General features: G+C 29.7%; 1 long non-coding RNA gene across 2 annotated transcripts; it reads left to right on the top strand.

Moving 5' to 3' along the window:
* The first annotated feature begins 3,672 nt into the window (after positions 1-3,672).
* Positions 3,673-6,276, top strand: LOC139850266 (uncharacterized). Of its 2 annotated transcripts, XR_011759969.1 has the most exons (4): positions 3,673-4,070; positions 5,053-5,135; positions 5,609-5,811; positions 5,930-6,276. It is a non-coding gene; the product is annotated as an uncharacterized lncRNA (long non-coding RNA). The 2 variants fall into 2 exon arrangements; XR_011759968.1 differs by having other exon boundaries at positions 3,673-5,135.
* The last annotated feature ends 4,091 nt before the right edge of the window (positions 6,277-10,367 follow it).

Genomic DNA, 10,367 nt, shown 5'->3' with positions numbered 1-10,367 from the left:
ACTTGAAACTACATTCTATGGTTGGATTATTATACCAAATATCACCCTTTTTAGTCTGGTAGTCTAAGAATTAGGGAACAGAAACCCTAATTGACGCGAATCCTAAAGATAGATCTATTAGTCCTAACAAACCCTATTCGGGTTACGGATGCTTTAGTACTTCGATTTTATCATGTCCGATGAGAGTCCCGGAATGATGGGGATATTCTAGATGCATTTTGTTAATGTCGGTTACCAGGTGTTCACCATATGAATGATTTTTATCTCTATGCAGTTTGCGAAATGCGTGATATGAGATCGATGTTTATGAAAAATGAAATCTTGTGGACTATTATTACAATTTGATATATATATATATATATATATATATATATATATATATATATATATATATATATATATATATATATATATATATATATATATATATATATATTTAAAAAAGAATATTAAAATTAAAAGGATCACGTGATATTTCAACATTATAAAACCGACACCACGATCTTGTTTCATGTTCTGTTCTTGCTTGTGTCACATTTTATTTTAATTGTTTGTAATTAGCTACCTTAAAATTTCTTATTTTTAATTTTTAAAGACAACATAAACGATTTATGTAAATCTGACAGTGGGATGAGACATTTAAGTAGCGGGCTACCAATCTATTATATTGAGATAAATAAATAAAATTAACTATTCCTATTACCAAATATTACGAGTAATAGTTATTAGCAATGAGGAATATGAAAAAAGAAACCAACTTTTAAGTTGAGATCAAAGAATCAATCAGAGTGCGATATGTGGCGCGATAATTACATGTGATTGAAAAAATGATTTAAAAATTTTTTTTTTTTTTAATTTTCTTTTATAGGAAAATTTTTTTTTTCGAAATTTTTTTTTCCAAAAACTTTTTTTTTAAAATTTTTTTTTTTGAAAGTTTTTTATTTTCAATCACATGTGATTGAATTTGACATGCAGTAAATCACATGTGATTCTGCATGCCAATCACATGTGATTGTAAAACCCAATCACATGTGATTCTGCATGTCAAATCCAATCAAATATAATTGAAAATTTTTTTTTTAATAAAATGATGAATTTAAGTAAATTTGTGCAAAACCTTTAAACACCAAGTTTTTGATCAAAACTTGATCAAATCATCGAATTAAAGTCTGAAATTTTGAAGATATGATCACGAAACGCTAACAAACTTGATCAAATCACCCAATTAAAGTCTGTTTCCGGTTGAAATTTTTTTTTGAAAAAAAAAATTTGAATTTTTTTTTAATCACATGTAAATAGCGATAATAAAAAAAAGGTAAAGTATAAGAATTATTTAAGAGCTCGTAGTGTTATCAAATTTTAAAATTCTTTTGAGTATAAGACCACGTGGTGTTGGTTTTAGAGCCTGTTCGTTCAATATGTTTTTAATTATATTTAAATTATATACGATGTAAAGTTATATTATTTTACAAATATTATATACAAGTATTATTTTTTTTAATAAAAGTGTAATAAATTAAGGATTAATTATATAGTAGTATTCAAAGAATTAAGGATTAGTAATCAACCTTACTTCAATCGACATGATTCATTATAATTAATAATTATTATTTTTTTGAAAGGCAAGTTGTTGACATCGAATACTCTCATTTTCCACGCACGCGCTTTCGGGCAGAAAACCCGAACCACATTACAGGGATCCGAACCTTAAATCATCCCGAGGGGCAGGTGGTCGGACTTGGGTTCTGTAACGGGTCGGTAAAACCTTCCCCGGGATAATCCGGCTTTCAGGAAATAAATCCCACAGATATTTTATGTATATATTAAATTATAATTAAAATTAATTCAATTTAATAAGAAAATGACACGTAAGCAAAAAGTTTTTGATATATATATATATATATATATATATATATATATATATATATATATATATATATATATATATATATAGGTGCAGGATCAATGGGGTAGTAACCAATCGGGGAGAAGCGGGGGAAGCAAAAAAAAAATTCGTTTTTTTAGAATTTTTTTTTTTCAGGCATCAAGATCACACGAAAATATGAACATTTAGAAAAGACACTTCGTGATGAATGTTATCATTTAGGCGGGAAAACGATCGACAAAAATAATATTCAAGATAATATTGTTCGTGAAGAATGTTAACGTTTTTTTTTTTTTTTTTTCATGTTTTGTGAAGTAAAATTTAACCTGATTTAGAGTTTAGGGTTAAGGGTTTAGGGTTTGGTGTTTTTGGTTTTGTTCCATAAACCCAAAACACCAAACCCTAAATCCTAAACCCTAAACTCTAAACCGTTTATGTTAAAAACTCAATCTAAATCCTAAATCTAAACCGTAAATCTAAACCCTAAACCCTAAATTTCTAAACCCTAATATCTAAACCCTATAAACCCTAATATCTAAACCCTAATATTTAAAACCTCAACATACGCTAAAAAAAAACGATAATTGTTATATTTAGTTCTTCGAGCATTTTCTCGCCAAAATAAAAACATTTATCACAAAGTGTCTTTATTAATTGTTCATATTTTCATCCAATCTATAATGTTCGTGAACAAAGTTTTTCAAAAAACAAAAAGAAAAAAAAAGATTTTGCTTCTCCCCGATTGGTTACTTCCCTCTTGATCCTACTTTTATATATATATATATACATATATATATATATACATATATATATATACATATATATATATATATATATATATATATATATATAGGGGCGGGATCAATGGGGAAGTAACCAATCGGGGGGAAGGAAAAAAAATTCGTTTTTTTTGAAATTTTTTTTTCGGCATCAAGATCACACGAAAATATGAACATTTAGAAGATAAACTTTGTGATGAATGTTATTATTTAGGCGGGAAAATGATCAACAAAAATAACATTCAAGATAATATTGTTCGTGAAGAATATGAACGTTTTTTTTCTTCATGTTTTGTGAAGTAAAATTTAGCCCGATTTAGAGTTTAGGGTTTAGGGTTTAGGGTTTAGTGTTTGGTGTTTTGGGTTTATTCCATAAACCCAAAACACTAAACCCTAAACCCTAAACTCTAAACCGTTCGTGTTAAAAACTCAATCTAAATCCTAAATCTAAACCCTAAATCTAAACCCTAAACGCTAAATTTATAAACCCTAATATCTAAACCCTATAAACCCTAATATCTAAACCCTAATATCTAAACCCCAATAGCTAAAACCTCAATATACGCTCGAAAAACATGATAATTGTTATATATTACTTCTTCGAGCGTTTTTCCGCCAAAATAAAAACATTTATCAAAAAGTGTCTCTACTAAATGTTCATATTTTCATCTCATTTATAATGTTCGTGAACAAAGTTTTTTCAAAAAACGAAAAAAAAAAGTTTTTGCTTTCCCCCGATTGGTTACTTCCCTCTTGATCCTACCACTATATATATATATATATATATATATATATATATATTAGGGGTTTAGGCTTTTGCCTTTGTATGCTTTTTTTGTATTTTGATCTGGGTTTGTTCCTTGATGTGTATTTTGGCTTATATTAATAAAATAACTTTTTGTCAATATATATATATATATATATATATATATATATATATATATATATATGTGTGTGTCAATCTCTAATTACCCCTTAAACCATTTTTTGCTGACATGGCAGTCCCTAATTACTTTCAAACACCCCTAATCAGTCGTTAATACATTCCATGCTGGCATTTCATACGGGAACTGCAAAAGAAACCGCAGGAAAAAAAAAAACCAAAATACTTTAATCTGCCCTAACCTTAATTAGGGGTTTCAAATCCCAAAATTCAACTGACTCATACTATCGATGCTTTTCCATGGCCAAATCGATGCTTTCCATGGCCAAACAAGCGGAGGTTTGTGGTGATTTTAACCGATGTGTGGGGTTTAATCCATGATTTAACTGATTGTTTGCGTTATGTACTCGATGGATTCCTAATCGATGGTTTCGATGGCAAGAAAATCGAGGGTTTCTGGTGGTTTTAGCCGCTGCGGTGGTTTCCGGTGGATCTGACCGATGGCTTGCAGCGGTTTAAACGGGTGCGTAGAATTTATTAATATGGTCTGTAATTTGTTTGTTAATCTCCATTAGGTCTGTAATTTGTTTAGGTCTGTAATTTGTTTGTTCTTTTTTTTTTGCGATCTGAGGTTTAGAGTTATGACACTAATGTTTAGCTTCATAATACCTTTAACTTTAACTGATTGATACTACATGATGTTAACTTACCTCTGTTTGGTTGATGTTGGCTGTGAAACATTTTTTTAGTTCAACTCATTCACTGTTAAGTGGGTCTAAATTACTACACAAAAGAAGAAGGACTAGAAGAAATTATATCCCTCGCTACGATGAAGGACACAATGAGATTTATACATGTAGCATTTTAATATTTAGTTAACTAAATGCAACCTATTTATGGATAGCGGGTTGATTAGGTTGATATTATACATCTAAGTTCAGATAGGTGACATGTGAATATTTGGTTAACTAAATGCTGCCATGTACTTTAAATTGTGAATCTTTGAAAAACTAACTAATAATCATTTTCTAATTATAATTTCATTAAGTAAAGATTTTACATCGTACTGCTAGAATTATAATTGTAGTACTCCTACTTAGCAGCATGTTTTGTTAAAGTCAGCATGTTTGCTATAATTAAAGTGGAATGTTGAAGATCATAAAGGATTTGACAAATATATTGATGTGATTTGAGTCCTTCAAATCCATCTATTGCATTAGGGTGTGACACATAGAATCTATTTTTTTTTTTTTTTTTTGGAAAAGTTGTATTAGTTTAGAGAGGGAAAAACCCTTCAAAAGTTATAACCATACCCACCAAGACATAAGGATCTGTTATTCTATCTTAAAATTCCCAAAGATTCTAATTGCAATCTGCTACTTAGTGGGGTACATTGTTCTAATACGCATCGTTTAGATATGGTATGAAGGTATATTCTAAATGTCTATATGTATTCGCTTTATAGTTGTCCCATGTATACTTTGTTGTTTTTGATTCTGAATCAGGATACTTGACTTCACTTCCAATGGTTCGGGTTATCAGGCTCAATTCTTCTCAGAATTCTCTGATGCACTTCAGCCCGAAGTGGGTAGGTTCATAGTTAAGAGTTTATGGCATTATTGTCAAATACCTAATCTATCACCATTGTGTTTTTGTGCCTCTCATTTGCTTTAACCTTTTGTAGCTAAAATATGTTTTGAAAAATATTTTTATGGAATATTTGGGTACCCGAAACTAATTACGCACTAGAAGGAATATTGTTGATTTTTGATCCATGAATAGTGTCACTTAGGCAAAAATTATTACATTGCATGCTACATTTAAAGATGTTGTGATGCATAATTTATGATGCTTGATCCATGTGGATGTCACGTCGTCTATCATGAAAACAGTAAACATGCTCTTAAATAACTTGATGGGTTACTTTATTAAATTAAACACATGTTTAAGAAGACCTATGATAAAATTTACCTCAAATACTTCAGCTGGTGGTTGGTGCTACCCTTGATGATATTTCTGGTTTGTGTCGTACTTATGTATCATGTTATTGTCACATATCAGGAGACAAACATCCTGATCAGAATTCAAGCCCGATGAAGCAGTCGAAATGTGTGGTACCAATCGTTAGCCAATGCTATTTATCGTAGCGATTTAACTTTCTGTCATCCCTCTACCATGGAATACTCATCACCTTAAATTGAAGCCTTTGATGTGGCTATGAACAACGGTTGCCTTCCTTTAGAAAGCCAACCAAAAACCAACAGGTAAGTTGTTATTGATATGAATGCATTTTGATTTTAAGTGATTGGCTTTAAAATTATTATGGCTGTTTATGTCAACATGAAGGGGGTCATTTATAGAAAACACTTTTCATAATTGTAGTTGCAAAAAGGACACGTGGACCGAATTTGCAGAAGGTCATATTGTATCGTTTACTCACTTCGATGTGGGACTCGATAATAATTGCCACAAAGTCGGATGAGGTAATCTTGTATCTTTGTTTGCTGATTTGTGTATCCCCTTTAGTCCCATATCAGTTACTAATAAGGAACAATATGCCCACTGTTTGTGGATTACTAAAGATGGAAGTATCATCTGATGACAACTTCATCAACTTTATACAAAGTGAATCATGACGTTTGACATCAAATCTGATAATGTATACACCATGTCAAACTATATATAACGTCCATATATCTTTTGTTAAGCTGTAAGTAAGTTTAAAATATTAAAATTAATCAGTAAGTATGCCATGAATATTTCAAGCTTTTTATTGAGTAAAGAAAGCTATGAACTTCCACTACATTTGATTACACTTGGATGGATCATTTGTTGACACACTTTTTTAGTTCAATTCATATAATGTTTAGTGGGTCTAAATTACTAGATCGGATGAGCAGCACTAGAAGAAATTATATCCCTCACTACGATGAAGAACACAATGAGATTTATATAGGTAACATTTTAATATTTGGTTAACTAGATGCAGTTTATTTACGGATAGCGGGGGTTATACTATACATCTAAGTTCAAATAGGTGACATGTGAATATTTGGTTAATAATCCAGTGCATTAACCAATATGTGATCGAAGTTCTTAAAACATCTTAGGTCATATTAGTCATTCCAGCTAAATAACTCATTTTGGTACTATTTATGGTGAATCTTTGAAAAGTAAACTAATACTTGTTTTCTAATTATAATCTCATTAAGTAAATATTTTACATTGTATTGGTATAATTAGAACTGTAGTACTTAGCAGCATGTTTGCTACAATTTAAGTGGAATGTTGAAGGTCGTAAAGGATTAAATAAATATTAAGATGTGATTTGAGTCCTTCAAATCAATCTATTGTATTGATGTCGATATAGGGTGTGACATATTGGATCTATTTTTTTACTTCGAAAAGTTGTACTATATTAAAGAGGGATAAACCTTTAAAAAGTTACACCCGTACCCACCAGAATGGGTCGAGTAGGTCGGGAAACAAGGTTAGATGGGTTTACAACTTGGATTTTAACAACAATTCTATACAACCTCAAGTTGGGGACAATTGTCACAACTGAAAATTGTCACAACTATTCATACTAGGTATGCTTCAGCTTATTAAAGAAAGGATATATGTAGAAAAATAAAGACTTGAGTTCTCATAACACCTTGGCCCCGGTTGGGTCACATTCAACATAACCTATAGAGATATGAACATGAACACTCCTTTTAATATCGTCTTGCACAAATGTTTGTATCCCAAGAATTTACATCAGTTATACAAATCAATTTTGTTTCCCATTATTAACATATGACCCATTTGAAATGATTCTGTGTTACGCATAAACAAGTTCGTTAAAGATAATGGCTTAATGAAAATATGGTTATTTCAGACAAAAGACTTATTTTAGTTGTAAATCTTTATATTTTGTGACGACCCAAAAATTTCCGACCAAATTTAAACTTAACCTTTATATGTTTCCGACACGATAAGCAGAATTTGTAATGTTTCTCAAAAAGTTTGGAACTACATTCATGTAATCAATTACCCTTTGACCGTGTTCGACGATTCACGAACAATTATGAGTATATAGATATGTATATATAATATATAATATTAACTGAAAACATTAACAAAGTATTAGATATATGATACTTTACATGAACGTATTTGTTTCGATATATTTATCGACAGAATTAAGAGATAATATCAAATGATTGAATTATCAGATACATTATGATATGATTACGGGCCTATGTTATGAGGTCCACTGTGATTTAAGAAATCTATTCTTTTTGACAACATTCGAAAAATGGTAAAGTGATTTATAAGTAAGAACAAATGTGTCAATTAACGGAAACTAGACAAGGGTTAGTGAAAATTCCTGTTTAATTTACAAGGCATGTTTTATAATATTTTCCTCGTGACCTTGATAAGATAACTATGTTAACTTTCATTTTATTTAATATGAAAATAAGAACATGGAGTGTAAATAACTTAGATGTTGGATATCGACAAGTTAAGTAACTCGACATTTTTCATTAAGATGATTTCATACGTTTATTTAACCTTTGGACTTTACCCCATGATTCACCAACAGACTGTAATTTAAAAACTTGAAACCTATTATGAATATATATAATTCTACTTTTCTAAAATGTTTTATGATATAACGATTTTCATTATTTTAACCTTTTAACAAAATGATTCTTAAATATATTTAGTTTTGAAAAACAAAATTATCATATTTATTTGATTTACTTTCAAAAGTACAAAAAACGTTTTCAGTTTAAAAAGAACTTTATTATTAAAACGTATATATCTTTTATAAATATCTAGAACTACTTTTGACAACTCATTACTTAACCAGTATGATAAAGATAATGATATTTATATTTTATTTTATTTTATTAAATATATATATAACGATTTAAATTAATATTATATATATTTATATGCGTATTATACGTACATAGTTTTATAATTTTACTATACTTTAACTTTACCTTTACTTTACTTTTACTTTACTTTAACTTTAATAATTCACTTTAATAATTCATACTTTAATAATTCATATTTTAATAATTCACTTTAATAATTCATACTTTAATAATTCACTTTAATAATTCACTTTACTAATTCATACTTTAATAATTCACTTTAATAATTCATACTTTAATAATTCACTTTAATAATTCATACTTTAATAATTCACTTTAATAATTCATACGTTAATAATTCACTTTAATAATTCAAAAATCTATTATAAATAGAATTCAATAGGTTTAATTATTTCATAAAAACTTGAAAATATATTTCTCTAAACTCTCTCAATCGAATTACATATATATATTTTTTTGTATTATTTCAAGATATTATTAGTATACATAAAATACTACGACGGAGTTATATTCAGACGATTTCAAAATAAGTTTTCAAACGGGATAGAGCTAAGAAAATTATGGGTTATAGCTATGGAGGTTATGGGTATTGATCGAGGGTATTGCTCGTGAGGTCAACCTAACGTTTATCATTTTCGTTGCGTCTACGTACTTTCCTGCAATATTGAATCACAATATTGATACGTTCGTAAATCCGAGACAAACCCTGCACTTGTTCAGTGCCGTGATATACATAATTGCTACGAAATACAGTATTGTGAGTTTCATTTGCTCCCTTTTTAATTGCTTTTACAATATATATATTTTTGGGCCGAGAATACATGCGCTGTTTTATAAATGTTTTACGAAATAGGCACAAGTACTAAAACTAACTCTATGTGGGTTTAAATCAGAAATATACCCTTAGCTTGGTAACATTAAACTACTTGTCTATGTACGGTAGGCGCGAATCCTAAAGATAGATCTATTGGGCCTGACAAACCCCATCCTGACTATGAGATGCTTTAGTACTTCGAGGTTATTTTAAACACACCTGATCTGGTGTACTTCAGAGGGTAAAACATGAACGTTAAGGCTTGTTACCGGGTGCCTACAACTTATAGAATACTTTTATACACTTGCGAGTGTACATATGTTTATAAATGGAAATCTTGTGGTCTATTAAAATATTGAAATGATTGTTATGATAAACCTATGAACTCACCAACATTTTGGTTGACACTTTTAAGCATGTTTATTCTCAGGTATGAAAGAAATCTTCCGCTGTGCATTAGCTCATTTTAAGGATATTACCTGGAGTCATTCATGACATACTTTGAAAGACGTTGCATTCGAGTCGTTGAGTTCATCAAGATTAATATTAAGTCAATTATAGTTGGATGTAATATGAAATGTTATGCATGCCGTCAATTTTTGATGTAAAGAAAGTTTGTCTTTTAAGAACGAATGCAATGTTTGTAAAACGTATCATATAGAGGTCAAATACCTCGCGATGTAATTAACTATTGTGAATCGTTTATAATGTATATGAACGGGTCCTTTCAGTTGGTATCAGAGCGGTGGTCTTAGCGAACCAGGTTTTGCATTAGTGTGTCTAACTGATAGTTGTTAAGATGCATTAGTGAGTCTGGACTTCGACCGTGTCTGCATGTCAAAAGTTTTTCTTATCGTTTTTAGTCGAAAATCATCTACTTACCATCCTTAGGAAATTATCTGCTTATCATTTTCTTAAGTCTAGACGCGTTTTCCTATATTTATTGCATAATAGTGTATAGACGAATTCTTATCTTAGCATATCTGTTACTGTGAACTTTGACTGACATCTTTCAAAGATTCCTCCGTAATTTATGGGATTTTGGTATTATATATACATATGTAAATTCTGTATTGAAGAATACCAAATCTAAATTCTACAATCTATTTCATACAAA

The sequence above is a fragment of the Rutidosis leptorrhynchoides genome, chromosome 5 (genome assembly GCF_046630445.1).
Source record: "Rutidosis leptorrhynchoides isolate AG116_Rl617_1_P2 chromosome 5, CSIRO_AGI_Rlap_v1, whole genome shotgun sequence".
NCBI classification, from domain to species: domain Eukaryota; kingdom Viridiplantae; phylum Streptophyta; class Magnoliopsida; order Asterales; family Asteraceae; genus Rutidosis; species Rutidosis leptorrhynchoides.
The sequence above is the reverse complement of the archived record's forward strand: the minus strand, read 5'-3'. Positions and strand labels throughout refer to the sequence as shown.